We start from the raw sequence: 15,089 nt of genomic DNA, 5'->3' as shown, positions 1-15,089 counted from the left end.
TAAGGGGCATCAACATGTTTTAAAGGGTGACGATTGGGATGATTTGACTTGTAACAGGTTGATGGTAAGTATAGAAGTGGTCTCTTTTGCAAAGCAAAATTAGAGGTAGATGAATTCTTCAATAGTTGGTCAGCTGTAAAATAGAAAACATTAGAGCCCCATGAAAGAGTTAAAATTAATGATCAAACTTGCTCTTTGCTCACAGATTGAAGACACAAATATAATCTTGAACAGATGATGAAGCATAGTGCCAAAATTATGGGTAAGTCCTCTCAGTCTGTTGGTCAAAAGTTAAATTTTAGAGTCCAGACAAAACCTTGCCTTCCTTTAAGAAAGTTCTAATTTCAGCTCCATAATTTTATGCTTATTTTAGTGCACTATTCTATACAAAAATTTACGACAAAGATATACCAAATTAAATAATGTCAAAAAGTGTTAAGGTCAAGAAGAAAGTATCCCTTCTTAAACAATAGGCTGTTGGTAAATTTTTTCCTAAAACAAGAACACTTTTGTTTCCTCTGGAACCATAAGTTGAGCAATGCATAAAGGTGAGTTTAAAAAAATAATTCTTCATATCTTCTAAATCCATTAAGGTGGATAGTTGTGAAGGAATATTTATATGTTTCAGCATTACATGCATATGGGGCACTACTATTTCTTAGGTGATCAGATAACTTGATAATTCAAGTGAACCAATATTAAACCACATTTAGTAGAACATGCTTTAGAGTTATGTTAATCTATACTTATAGCACTGGAATGCCTATGTATTCCCACGAGATCATTGCAACATGTTTAACTCAGTGTTTTGATCAAATTTAAGAATTTTAATTATAATTTGTCTTCTTGATAGTTGTATAGCTTATAAACATATTAATTAAAATTATCAAATATTTGAGCATGTGTTAATTATTTCTAGAGTTGATCAATAGATGAGCACACTGAAGGTTTGATCAATAGTCCATAGAGACACACTTAAGATAAATAAGATTTGTGGCATGTCATTGTAATGGAGGATAGAATTTTGCTGCTCTATATAATCTGGCATATGATATGTACTACATCAATGTCCTTGTGGTGTAGCCCTATTTTATCTTCAATTGTCCAAAAGATAAGCAATGAATGGAGCCTACAGCTAAAGTTGGTGTTTGGAAATACAAAATATATTCTCACACCTAGGGATGGCTGGTAACAATAGCAAACTGCAACTCCTCCATTCCAATAAAAAATGACATAATTTATATAGAGTCTACTTTCATTTCCCATAATTCCATGCATTTTTAACCACAAGAAATGAATCTAGACTCCATTCTTTTGAAATTGCTTGGGTTTGTCCAGTGACCAGCAGAGTACAAAATAATAAGTATTAACCCAACAAAACTAATCAAGAATACACACAATTATGTACAAAATATCAAGACCACATACTCTAACTACTAAATGTAAAATAACTCAAATTTCAATCAATATAATTGTGGATGTTCACCATTGCATAGATGTACAGTCAAAATTGGTCGGCATTCAATTGCTTCTAGTTGAAAAACACAACATCCAACCATACAAACTAGTTTGGATGGGTTTAAATAGCCTTCCTAAACCTTCCCCAAACTGAATTCTGGGAGTGGGTGACTAATTGGTAAAATATTGAATCAAGTTACAAAAGTTTCAGATAAAGTTGTCAAACTTGCAACTTGACAACTTTTCAATTTCTTGACAACTTTTGGAAATGTTTGGTTCCTTTCAGCCTAGGTGTGTAGAACCTTACCAAATGGTTCCCCAATCTCACATGAGTCTAGACTCTATTCCAAGCCATTCTAGGCCTTGGATCATATACTATACTCCTAGAGACAATTGGACCCATTGACAACTTTTTACCTAGGGAATGCAACTTTACATCTTTTTCCACAACTTTTGAATTTTGACTTAGAAAACATGCCAAGATGCACTTGGATATCACTTTGAGATTTAATTTATCTATTATTAGATACCATGGCCCATCAAAGATCCAAACACAAAAAAATTTGAATAGGACCTTGACATGTCCTAGAGTGCTACTACACCATTCTCCCCAACAAAAGAAGTCCTCATGCGACTGTGGGAGAAATCAAGTTGAGATCTATTTCCTTCTTCTTGAAATCAGTCATTGGTATCCATGTAGCTTCAATATCTATCTTTCCCTTCCATTTGATCAGTTATTCCATGTAGACCTTATGCCTAGTCTTCTTTCCCAATCTAGAACTCAACACCTTCTTAGTCCATGGAACTGAATTAGTAATTTTTGACAATTTCTGAGCTACCACTTAAAGCTCCAAAGTTGAAAGAGAACACAATATCTTTTAAGAATGATTCTCATATTCAATTGGACTTCAGAGAACCCTCTAGCTCATGGAAATTATGTGGAATGAGCTTCCAAGAAGCATCAAGAGGTATCTAAAAATACACGACTCATGTTGCTCATATGATTACAGGATGAGTATCTCACACTTCCTAAATTTTAGAAGTCATATCCTCTATCTACATTTTAAGGGAAAAAGAAGATTTTCCTCATACTTCAAGAATGAATGCCAATTTTTGGCATAGAAGAGGTCATATATTACAGAAAATAAGGCCTAACACAAGGAACAACTCTTTTTTTTTCAACCAAAGACTTGCTAAGCCATACTCGTAAACATGTTTTATATCTGCAGATCATGGAGCTGCAAAACAAAATTAGTGTATTACTTAGCAAAGATCTTCCCATAGAAATTCATTTGTCAAAAAATACTTTTAAATACATTCAAAGATATAACTACCTCCTTTAAGCCCTTCGGGGAAGTTTCTCACAGTTCTAAAATTTGATCAGCTCTTCTTTCTCCAATACCTTAGTTAAAATTTTATCCACAAAATCAGGCCAAGAATAGGCATAAACATAGCACTAGTTAAGATTTCAACAAAACACGAGTTTATAGCTAAAGACTAAATAAGAAAATCCAATTAAATAAATCATATGGTCTTCTTGTCTTTTATATTTCTTTAGTCACTCAGGACGATTGAATGATTAATATAGACTGATTGAATTAATTGAAGAATTGATTGCAAGTCTGTTTGATTCCCAACTAATGTTTGATGAATGATAGAATGATTTCCTTTGATTTGAAAAATTGATTGTTAGTGAATGATGACTAAATGAATGTTGTAATTCATAAATTGAGGAGTGATGATTGTGTGTTGATTTAATGTCTTTGGAAGTGATGAATGGTAAATGATCATAAAAAAATTTCTTCTTTTATATATTATTCGTGGAAGTTTCAACACCTGTCATAAAAATTGAATCACCACTTTAAATTAATATGTTATTCCCCAACTTTACCTCCCTTGGATACCCTCCTCAAACAAAACCTCTTCTTTATATCTTACAATGTAAGAGTCACTTCTCTTCACCACATGTGCCCCTTGCATTGGTCACAGCCTTTCAAAATTACCACCCTTCAAATAAGGTCAAACTCTTCATCATTATTGACCAAATGAAGGTACTTCCTTACTATCTTCCCCTCCCTTCTTCCATTAATCCTTCCTTAATTCCTATGCTCCCTTTATGCATATCAGAACTATCTTATATCTTAGGCTAGAATTTACTATGGTTATCTTATGATTATCCAGTCTTCCATGCCTTCAAAAGAAGTCTTTCCCCCCTATTTATATCTAAATAAGCCTTTTAGACAATGGGAAATCATCTCTAGAGAAAGAGATAAAAAAAATTTCAAATTTAATGTCAGAATCTGTGTCTAATCTTGATGCATTTACAGATTCTGATCTTCAGGGAAAAGGGTGCTTGCAGTCAAGATTTTCATCTCTAGTAGATGATGTCTTTGAGTTTGACAAGGGAATGCCATTATCTTGATATTTACCAAAACATAATTTTCTTGTTGAATCTTCACCATCAAATCATCTAAGTGTTGTGTAGGGTATTCAGCAAGGAGGAAAGTATGGTCCATCAACTACATGGGATAGGAACTCTCAGTTGTCCTTAATTAATAATACTAGAAAAACTTCTATTGGAAGCTCACCTTTTAACACTAGGTTGATGTCTGAACCAAATCATAAGAATGTATGGCAGACTGGCTCAAGCCCCTTAGCTGGTGGACACAATTATGGAGTCAATAAATCCACACTCAACCCTGCAAGGATCCAATCTTTTAATAATTAAAGTTTATATAACTGGAAAACAAATTTTCTCTATAGTTTGGAGCAATGTACACCTCATTCAATTTTGGAAAAGAGTGATTTATGTCTAGTAACTTTTTAAAACCATAATATTTCAGTCAGGTTTTGGCTAGGCATTATTATGTTTCTAAGAGCTATAGTGGTGAGAAATAATCCTTGCTGACATAGTGATTTGCTGGGAAGTTGGGAAGAGGATAGAAGCAAAGGTGGGAATATGCATGTCAGTATAGATAGGCCTGACTATTTGAGGAAATCTATGGTAGTATTGGTTGAGGTCATATACAGGGATTACATTGTCAACTCTTCTATTTCTATCTATCTAGTTTCTCTTTTTCTTCCTTCTATAATTGCAATCCAACATAAATCAGCTTATTTTTATGAAAATCACGAGAAGATTCTCCTTTGATTTGAATCTTCTTTTTAGGCCATCACAAAGTAACTCCTACCAATTAGATCCATCAGAATTGGTGATATAGATCAGTCATTGAGATCTGATAGCTACAATCATTATGATTTGGTTAAGGTGTTGTCGTAGAAATACTTAGGAAGAGAAAACATCATTCATGTTTCACAATTGTCTACTAAAGATCCATAACATTGTTTAGTTCTTTGCCTGGACCTCATCATATTGTAATTTAAGGAACCATTAGTGTGAGCTTTAATCAATGTTGCTTCTCAAAGTTGTATTGTTCTTTGTCAATTTGGAGTTTACCCATGCATGGGTAATTTTCAGAAACGGATGTCTGTCCACTGTTCGGTTTAACTAAAGCACACAATCACTTTATGATTATTCATGAGGGCAAGCATCATTTTAAGAAGGCCCGCTGCATTGATTTTTGGAGTAATATGAGAATCTTAGAGAAGCTTGAGAAACAGAGATGTCAAGATATGAACATACATGAATAGACATGAACATATTGTGCCACACATCATCATACTGCACCTTTTAATCAACTTTGTCATGATACTATTATTACTGCGAGGCAGACTTAACTAGTAAATAGTAACATCCAACATTGTAGTTTGTAGAAATTATAAGTAATAAAGAAGCTCAAGGTAATTGAAATTGTAACCCAAAGTTTGCAAGAAAAACATGCCATCAGAAAACTAGCAAAAAGACAAGCTAGATAGCTAAAATTATTAAGATCAAAAAGACTAGAAGCAACTACAAGTAGGAGATGTAGAAGAGGCACCAAAAGCCTTAGCACTAAATATCACAGAAATGAAGTGCTACATCAAGATGACTGAACAACAAAAGGTAGTTATGCAGTATTTGATCTCTATTACTAAAAGTCTGTTTAACTTGCTTCGTGGGTACACAATGGAAGCTTCAACACCTTTGTAAATTGTGGATTTATAGTGATATTTACTATGCATTTTACTTTCCAAGAATTGTTCATTGATAAGTTCCAAAGATGGTAGTTTAATTTTACCATTTGGAAAATATCTTGATAGTGAGCAAAACAATCAAGGAACCACCATTTCATATGAAAGGCTTTGAAATAACAAAAAACAAAAATTCCTCTCATACAACATATAAAGTGAATATTATTTCACTATTTAAACACCCATGGAAAACATACATTTAAGGCAGTATATTTTAATGTTCTATTTAATATATTTATTCAAAATCATACATCAAAAGCATCAAAGTAGGTGAAGGCCTTGAAATTCCATTATAACAAGAAACACATCTAATCTTGAATAAGGGTTGATTGTTTGATATCCTCTAACAAAAATTGGATAGAACAACATTTATAAGAAATTATCATCAACTTAGACTTAGATTTTCACATTGGTCCCCACTCTTATGGTAGATGTCAAATGTATGTCTTATTGTAAGAGGAAGATCAAGGATCATTCCTCAAAATTTGTAGGTACAACAATTGTGAAGGATACACTAGCAAAACTGCACCCTTATTGACAAAGAGATTGGCTCAGTTGCTTCCTTGGTACAAGACTTAAAGTTTTATTTTGTGCCAAATAGATAAGCCTTACTTAGCACTCATCACAAACACTCAGCATTCATTACATATCATTCGAGATCAAATGGGTGTGTGGGATTATATGCACAATAAATAATAAAGGAGGGAATTGAACCCTCCCTGACGCTCGCACTTGTTGAGGTCCACTTCAGTAATGGCCCTTCCTGTGAAATTTCTATCTAACACTTTTCTAATGAGATAATGTGCTATGAGCTCTTCATATGTGGGATGGAACATGAATCCAAGAGGCAGTTGTGCATTACCCATATCATGACTATAAATAACTAAAGTTAAAAGCCTCTATTATTGAATTCTCTTCCCTATCACCCATATTCATTTCCTTTGCTATTCATGCTTCACACGAGAGTCTTTTTATATGATGATTTATTGTCAATCATGTCCATTTTCTATGAAACAATTCTTATTCTACAAATTTGAGATGCTAGAACTTTTGTGGATGTGCAGGCCATCAGAACATACTGTAGGGAGGATGACGAACTTAATCTCAACTGTCAGACTCAGGCAAGTGACGTTTTATTGTAGTATCTTAACATATGGTTGTTCAAATTTTGTATCTCCTAAATGATTTCCTTTTAGCGCATAAGTTACTATGCATAGTTTCCAAGTTTGGTTATTGTATCGGACATATTAATGAAGAAGCATATTAGTTACTGTCAGTGATTACGACAGTTTGATTAGTTATTGTTGATATTTTTTAGGCATTCTATAAAATAGTTCACATGCCTTCTGTATGATATGACATTTTGCATGCATCTTGCAGTGTCTCATCTGGCTAATGATGGATTACGGAGAGTGATCTAAAATGATGACGCTAAAAAACATCACAATCAAATCCAAAATGAACTTGCATTACAAATGGACTGTGGAAATATGATATTGTTGATTTTGCATGCATGCTAGAACTTTTGTGGATGTGCAGGCCATCAGAACATACTGTAGGGAGGATGACGAACTTAATCTCAACTGTCAGACTCAGGCAAGTGATGTTTTATTGTAGTATCTTAACATATGGTTGTTCAAATTTTGTATCTCCTAAATGATTTCCTTTTAGCGCATAAGTTACTATGCATAGTTGCCAAGTTTGGTTATTGTATCGAACATATTAATGAAGAAGCATATTAGTTACTGTCAGTGATTACGACAGTTTGATTAGTTATTGTTGATATTTTTTAGGCATTCTATAAAATAGTTCACATGCCTTCTGTATGATATGACATTTTGCATGCATCTTGCAGTGTCTCATCTGGCTGATGATGGATTACGGAGAGTGATCTGAAACGATGACGCTAAAAAACATCACAATCAAATCCAAAATGAACTTGCATTACAAATGGACTGTGGAAATATGATATTGTTGATTTTGCATGCATGTCTACCAGGACAATCACAACTTAAACATATTGTGATTGTCCTGGTAGACGTGCATGCAAAATCAACAATATCAGATTTCCACAATCCATTTGTAATGTAAGTTCATTTTGGATTTGATTGTGATGTTTTTTAGCGTCATTTTTTCAGATCACTCTCCATAATCCATCATCAGCTGGATGAGACACTGCAGGATGCATGCAAAATGTCATATCATAGGCAAAGCATGTGAACTATTTTATAGAATGCCTGAAAAAAATTTACACCCAAGCATTGGTAGAAATTTCTACCTTCGTTGGTCAAAATTTCTACCTTCAGTAGTCAAAATTGTCGACCTTCATAGGTTGAAAGTTCTACCTTCTTGGTCAATATTTCCTACCTTCAATGGTCAAACTTTTTGACCATCATTGGTCAAAATTTCTACCTTTCTTGGTCAACATTATCTACCTTCATTGGTCAAACTTTTTGACCATCATTGGTCAAAATTTCTACCTTTCTTGGTCAACATTTCCACCTTTGTTGGTCAAACTTTTCGACCTTTATTGGTCAAAATTTCTACCTATATTGGTCAAAATTTCTACGTTCATTGGTCAAAATTTCTAGCTTTCATGGCCAATACTTTCTACCATCATTGGTCAAAATTTCTACTTTTATTGGTCGAAATGGAAATCTTCAATGGTTGAAATTTTGACCAATTCTAGGCAAAACTTGCACTGTGGCTATTGAAGTTTTTCGACCAACATATTGGTCAAATTTTTGACCAACCAGAATGTTGGTCAAACTTTCGACCGAAAAAATTCTGACCAATGCATTGGTCGACGTTGGTTGAAGTTTGGTCGAAATGTGGGTCAAAATTTTGACCAATGATGGTTGAAAAATGGCCTCAGATGTAGTAGTGAGAAAGATACAGTTGTGCAACAAGATCAAAGTGTGCAAGACACACAGGTATCCCCTCCTAGTCCTCCTCATGCTACCATCACACCTGTAGAGATTATCAAAATCAAGGATGTTACAGACACTTCAAGTCCAAACATCAATCCATTAACTGCAGAGGATTTAGAAATCCTTGACCAATCAACACTAGTAGCAAAATTATGTTCAAATCCTGTATTGGTCAATGTTGATGAATTGCAAAATCCAGTAGTCAAAACAAAGGCAGTCAAGGTGAAAATACAAGAACCACCTTTGATCATACAACCTACTGGTATTCTATTCCTTCCTCCACCACCTCCACCAAGTGTAGTTCAACCCCACCTAGTGGTCATCAAAAGGATATACAGCAAGTTCAACCCCACCTAGTGGTCATCAAAAGGATATACAAGCTGAAGAAAAAGATGAGACAAGCAAGGAGGAGTCTGCAATACAAACATTGGTTGCATTACCCAAATCTGGTACTCCAACATAGACTCTTTAGTAGCCAAGCACCGATAGGTTACAATTACAAATCAGGACACTAGGCTCGAGCTCATCAAAGGTACTTAGGAAACCTCACTATGGAATTCCTGAGCTTGATGAAGAAATAAATATTCCATATTATGAATCCAGCACTCTCACTAAAGAGAAGATCAATGAAATTCAAAGTGCATTGGACAGAAGAAGGAGACAAGAAGCACTAAGAAGAGAACACAAGCACAAGCTTACCTTGAATGAAATCAAAGACATATTCATAGAAGCTTTCTACTTACAGTCTCTAGATGAGTCAAGGCCAATTCTAGAGCAACTATCTGATATAGTTGACCAGGTCACTAGTGAAGACCAGGAAACAAACACCAAACTACTGGAATGGTTAGAAAGAAAATTCCAAGGCAAGGTAAACAAGAAAATATTCGGTGATATAGCACTATCACAAGTAGAGCTGGCTAAGAAAATTGAAACAATCAAAATTGTACTTGGAAACATATTTTCCCTGTACAACAAGTTGTGTGACTTTTCCGCATTCACATAGGACACTAGCCAGAAGATACTGAGCTTCGAGAAAAATTTGAAGATTTCTAGCATGCAACTCCCTACAAATCTAGCTTAGAGTGAGAAGCATTTTGCCCAATCGCTTCACACACAAAGAGAGCTAGCTATCTTAGCAGTAGAGGAAGCAACCAAAAAAGCTAAATTGATGCAAATTCAATCCTTTATTACTCCTCATTTGGAAATACTTCACAAGGAGCAGATGAATGCAAAGATAGTCCTTAATAAAGACCCCAATCTTTCTACAACTGATGGACTTGTACACCTAGCAGCAGAGATTGCCATCCAACATAAGTCATTGGATGTTGCACTAGCAAATTGGGATGTAGCTCTGAAGGTACTCCTTGAAGTAAATAGTACATTTTTGGCCAAGTATGGCATTTCCTTATAAGACCCTTGACATAAGTGTCAAAAAGGGGGAGAATAAATATGAAGTGAGTGTTAAGTAGAGATTAAGTATCGGGGAGTTAAGTACATAATGAAATGGCAAGTATGATGAAAGGGGGAGATAGAGAATTTTTGATAAATATTGATATAACATATTAGTCAGAATGCAGAAACAGGATAGAATTCACTGAGTGTACAAGGCATAATCAACTCACAGGGAGTCATAAGGTATATTGTTATTTGTTTCTAAAATTTTTGAAGCAAATAAGAGGATGCATGAAATAATGCCAAGATCACAGGATCTTAGTTAAGTGTTTTTGCCACTCATGTCAAAGGGGGAGATTGTTGGTTTAAAGAATAATTTTGATAGCTGAGTGTCAATACACTTAACCATTTTTTACTATACATGCCAAGCAAAGAGTAGGTGCCGAGTAATATCAAGTGCTGAGTGATATCAAGTGCCGAGTGATATCAAGTGCTGAGTTATTCAAGTGTCGAGTGATATCAAGTGCTGAGTGATATCAAGTGCTGAGTTATTCAAGTGTTGAGTAACAGAAGGTGCCAAGTGATATAGTTTTGTTTATGTGCCGAGCTATCTAGGAAACAACATGTGCCGAGCATTAGTAATGCTTCAGGAGCCGAGTAACTCAGGATATCAGCATAAAAGTTTGTAATTGTACAAACTATGATGTAAACCATTTTTGTAGCTGAAATAAGGTAAATCTCAAAAGATCTAGAGATAAGAATGAATCTTTTACATTTCCTATGCAATCTGCATGCAGCCAATTGGAAAATTGGAAAGGCATGCAACCAATCAGCAAAAAGGGAAGTATTGAGCGGGAAATTGAGATTCAATGAGGATCGTAGATCCATAACTAACCCTAAGTCTTTGAAGTCTTTTTAAGGAAGACAAAAGATTCACTATAATGATGATGAGAGAAGGAGAATAGTGTTAAGGGAAAAACATAATGGAATTCAATGAAAGAAGACATAGAGAGTAAGAGTAGAAATTCAATATTCAGTTGATTAGAACAAATCAAAGGAGACAAACAAAAATTGGATCTCAGAGGATCAAAATCAGAGAGAGAACCAGAACAAGTGCCTGCATTTAGCAATCAAGGATTGCAAACTATCAGGTTTATAATACCTAATACTCTCTTACCATTGTATTAGAAGGGAAATCCTATGTAGATAGGTTGGCTTAATAGCTATTTGTAGATCCTTATCAAAAGGTGATTAAATCCTTTAACAAGGTGACACTTCATGTTAAGTGTTTGTAAATCATTTAACCAGGTCACTGTTGACACAGTGTAAAGCCTTTGACAGGGTAGACCATCAGAAGTGGTTGAACAATATTACTGTAGTGAATTTTTGTGGGTATCATCCCAACCTCAGTTTTACCTTCTTATTTCTGGAGGGTTTTTGGGTTACCAAATTCCAGTGTTATGTGTTTTTGATGCATGTCTTAGTTTCATATTTTCATGATGTATTTACATGCATGCAATTTACTTTGAGATAAAAGTTTTATTGGATAAAGTGTAATACTTCTGATTCACCCGCCCCCCCTTCACATCAGTATTCTTTCCATATTTGAATATTCCAACAAGGACATCAAGGGTAACTTTCATCTATGCTACAAAAGATCCTAGAACCTTCGCTTGCATTTAAAAAGAAGTTGAATGTTATTCTATGGTTAATCAGGCCCAAAATTTCTCAATATGCCAGGTTCCACTAGAGATATTGCTACAAGGCATTAATTCAATCCTTTTTAAAGATAATACTAGGTTTGCAACATAGCATCTTTCAATTGATCTCTTGAAACTAATTTTAATTAATATCCATAGTACATTACTTAACCTCCACACCTTGATTTAATGAGTGAGAATAGCTAGCATAACTATAACTAGTAGCTATACAATATCTAAATATTTTCATATATTGTATCTTTATCGATTGGTACTTCCATGGCAACTAAACTTTCAAATTTAACAACTTTACATACAATAAAGGCAGATTTTAGATCCTATTGACACATCCTAATCTATGTGATATTTCTCAGCAAACACATTATAACAACCTTATCTGAGCAACAGAAAAGTAGAACATGCCAAAAGTATACATCACAAATACCTCAGATCCTATCTTCCATTGATAAGAGTATTTTTGAAATCTCGTCATCAAACAAGAAAGCTTTCTCCTTGCTTAGTCATTCTAACATAGCATTTATAAATAGATTCTAGTAAGTTTTACAGTATTTGAGAACTTGAGATGATTGCTTCATTACTCTTCTTCTATGCAACACAAGTGTGCTTATCAATGGCAGTTCTAGACTACCATATGCTTTACTGCATTTTATCACATAACATTCCTTTAATATAATTTTGAATCAGAAATGCCTTAAGCACATGCAAGTTATAGCAGAAGTTGAGGTGAAATCTACCTTAGTTACCTTTACCATGTTCTACCAATGATTCAATGAGTCAAAGTGATAGAACTATAGATTCAGTCAAAATCACTCTAATATTTCTACATTGACATAAAGTAACTTATACAATTAAATTGCCACTTTATGATACTAGTTAAGTAAACCCTTAATTTTCAAATTTACTTTTAAGAAGCTTTATCTGTTGAAAGATGAGGATTGGGATCATTATACTAGCCATCATTGAAAATAAAGGCACAATCTTTAGATTGGTTAAAACCAGAGCATTTACATTGTCACAACAATTTGATATAATAGAACTAGTTGTATTTAGATATTTTTGCATGTAGGAGATCTTAAGAATTGGAAAGTACTCCAATTCTCAATGTGGTGAATTGCTTGCACTAAGAGTCAACCAAAACATAAATTTTTCATGAATAAATTAACACACATTATAGATGTGATCATCCATTTAGTTCTGGTATGTAGAATTTAGTAAGAATGAATGAACTTTGAGATTCTAGTCTAGAACAAGGAAATCCCCAAATATGTGCTTGTCCAGGCATTTCATTCCCCAATTTCATCCAATTCTATAACTAGAATGATAAGAATTGACATGTCCCTATCCTAGTACTTCCCTAAAACTATCACAAAATAAATAAGATGATATGATTTTCTGGGAAACTGGTCCATATGTAGAGTCTTACAACAGAACTCTGTGAGCAATCCTAATTGTTGTGGAATGAAAATGGGCAGACATATGCAAGTTAAAAAATAATGATTAGTTATATAATTTCTAGTAGAATGAAAATGAATAGTACCATTATAAAAATAAACTATCAAACAAGTAAGAGTTATCAAACAACAATCAAGATCTAAGACAATACTAATAATCAAAACCATACCAATCAACAATTAGGGCAAATAGTGATTAAAGAAAAATAGACAATAATATAGTTGTTAACCTAAATGAAGGGGTGTGAATAGAAATAGATAATAAAATTATAAGGAGCATGTCTCCTCTCAAGGGACACCACTAGTCAAAGGAATAATAAAGTATAAACAAAGAAGGGCTATGATGGAAAAGGAGGGGGGGAAAACATATACAAACAACAGTTATATTCAACAATTTGGAACATACAATTGCATTTCATGAATAGCAGAAAGGATATACATAATAATAGCATTGAATAAGAGCATGAAAGAAGAAATATAGATCAATATTGTATCTACAATGAACCATAAGTATATACCAGTGTTAAAAGGATCAGACTATTAGTACTCCCCAACACCAACACAGAGAAACATCTGGACATTGACAACATTCAACAAGAGACTATACTACAAAACTTCACAAACTAATCAATGCATTTATGTTGATGATTTATCAAGATTATTAAATATAATTTGTATATATCAACATACATAACTTTCTTAATGCTTCAACTATGTGATTATTATTATTGTGGATAGCTCAATAGCTTATTATGATGATCATGTAAATTTGTGCAACTATTTGAATCCCATCTTGAATCCTAGAATGGACCAAAGGGTTTTTATGCTAGATTGCCAAGGAACCCACTTACAACCTCCTCCCAGCTAAACAAGATGGTGTGTGTTTTTAGGAAGATGAAGCAAATGTTAAAAGTAGGTACAAGCTGCAAAGTGAGAAAGTTGTGGTAGACATCCCTCTTAGACTTGGTGTAGAATGACTAATCCTTAATCACTCACTATTTCTATTTAAGAGGGTAGATTGGTATTTTTAGGGAGAGGTAGAATAATTCCTTGGAAGATAGCTGAATCCTAAAAGGGAATAAGGATAGGTTCATGAAGCCGTGAAGAAGTCTAGTTGTAAATAGCTTTCCATCTACCCTAACATAGGTAATTCCCCATCCTCCTTAGGGATAGTGATTAGGAGAGAAGTACGGAATTGGGGCTTAAATATATTAACTATGAAATGTATTATGAACCATTAACTATTTCATAATTTAATATGAACCATTAACTATTTTTGATCTATTAAGCTATACCCAATTGAATCCAAAGACTTTTCTAACAAAAAGAAAATGGGTACTTGATGTTGAGCATGAATAGAGGTCTCCTAGTTGTCCATTTATAGTGAAAGTGTTTGAAATATTGGGTGCACCTCCAGTTTCATTTGCTTCAGCTTCAACTTCAATGGGATCACTATTCCACTACTCCCCTATTCATTTATGTAAATGTAAAGTTTAAGTAGTTAGCGTGACTACTAAACGTAATGACTATCTAGCAGGAACGCGCAAGGAAAAGTCTAAGAGATTGAAAGCTACAAATCATTGGCATAGAAATTCCTTATTGGAAATTACCCACTCTTTATACATACAACATTAACTTAGATTAATCTTGTAACAATAAAAAATGAAGAATTATTTCACAAATGGAGAGACGGTAAACCTTATCATTAGACATTGGAACTTATTTTTTTATCACTGCACCATTATCTTTTTTTTAGAAGGGGTCTAGATCAACCCACATTTTCCCAACCAATGAAATTGTCCTCTAATAAAAAGATATTGTGTAGTCGAATAGACCCAAGCATGGACTACACACTTCCAACTAAAAATACAACATTATGCAAATGAACCTAATATAATTGAACCATCAAAACAAATAAAAATTATGCTAAAGCAACTAATATAATTGAACCATGCTATATTACAAATAAAATAAAAAATGAATGGGTAACAAGGTGATATGAAAAT

Source organism: Cupressus sempervirens, chromosome 2, assembly GCF_028749045.1.
Source record: "Cupressus sempervirens isolate cs-2001-9-10 chromosome 2, ASM2874904v1, whole genome shotgun sequence".
Classification (NCBI taxonomy): domain Eukaryota; kingdom Viridiplantae; phylum Streptophyta; class Pinopsida; order Cupressales; family Cupressaceae; genus Cupressus; species Cupressus sempervirens.
This window is presented reverse-complemented; position numbering follows the sequence as displayed.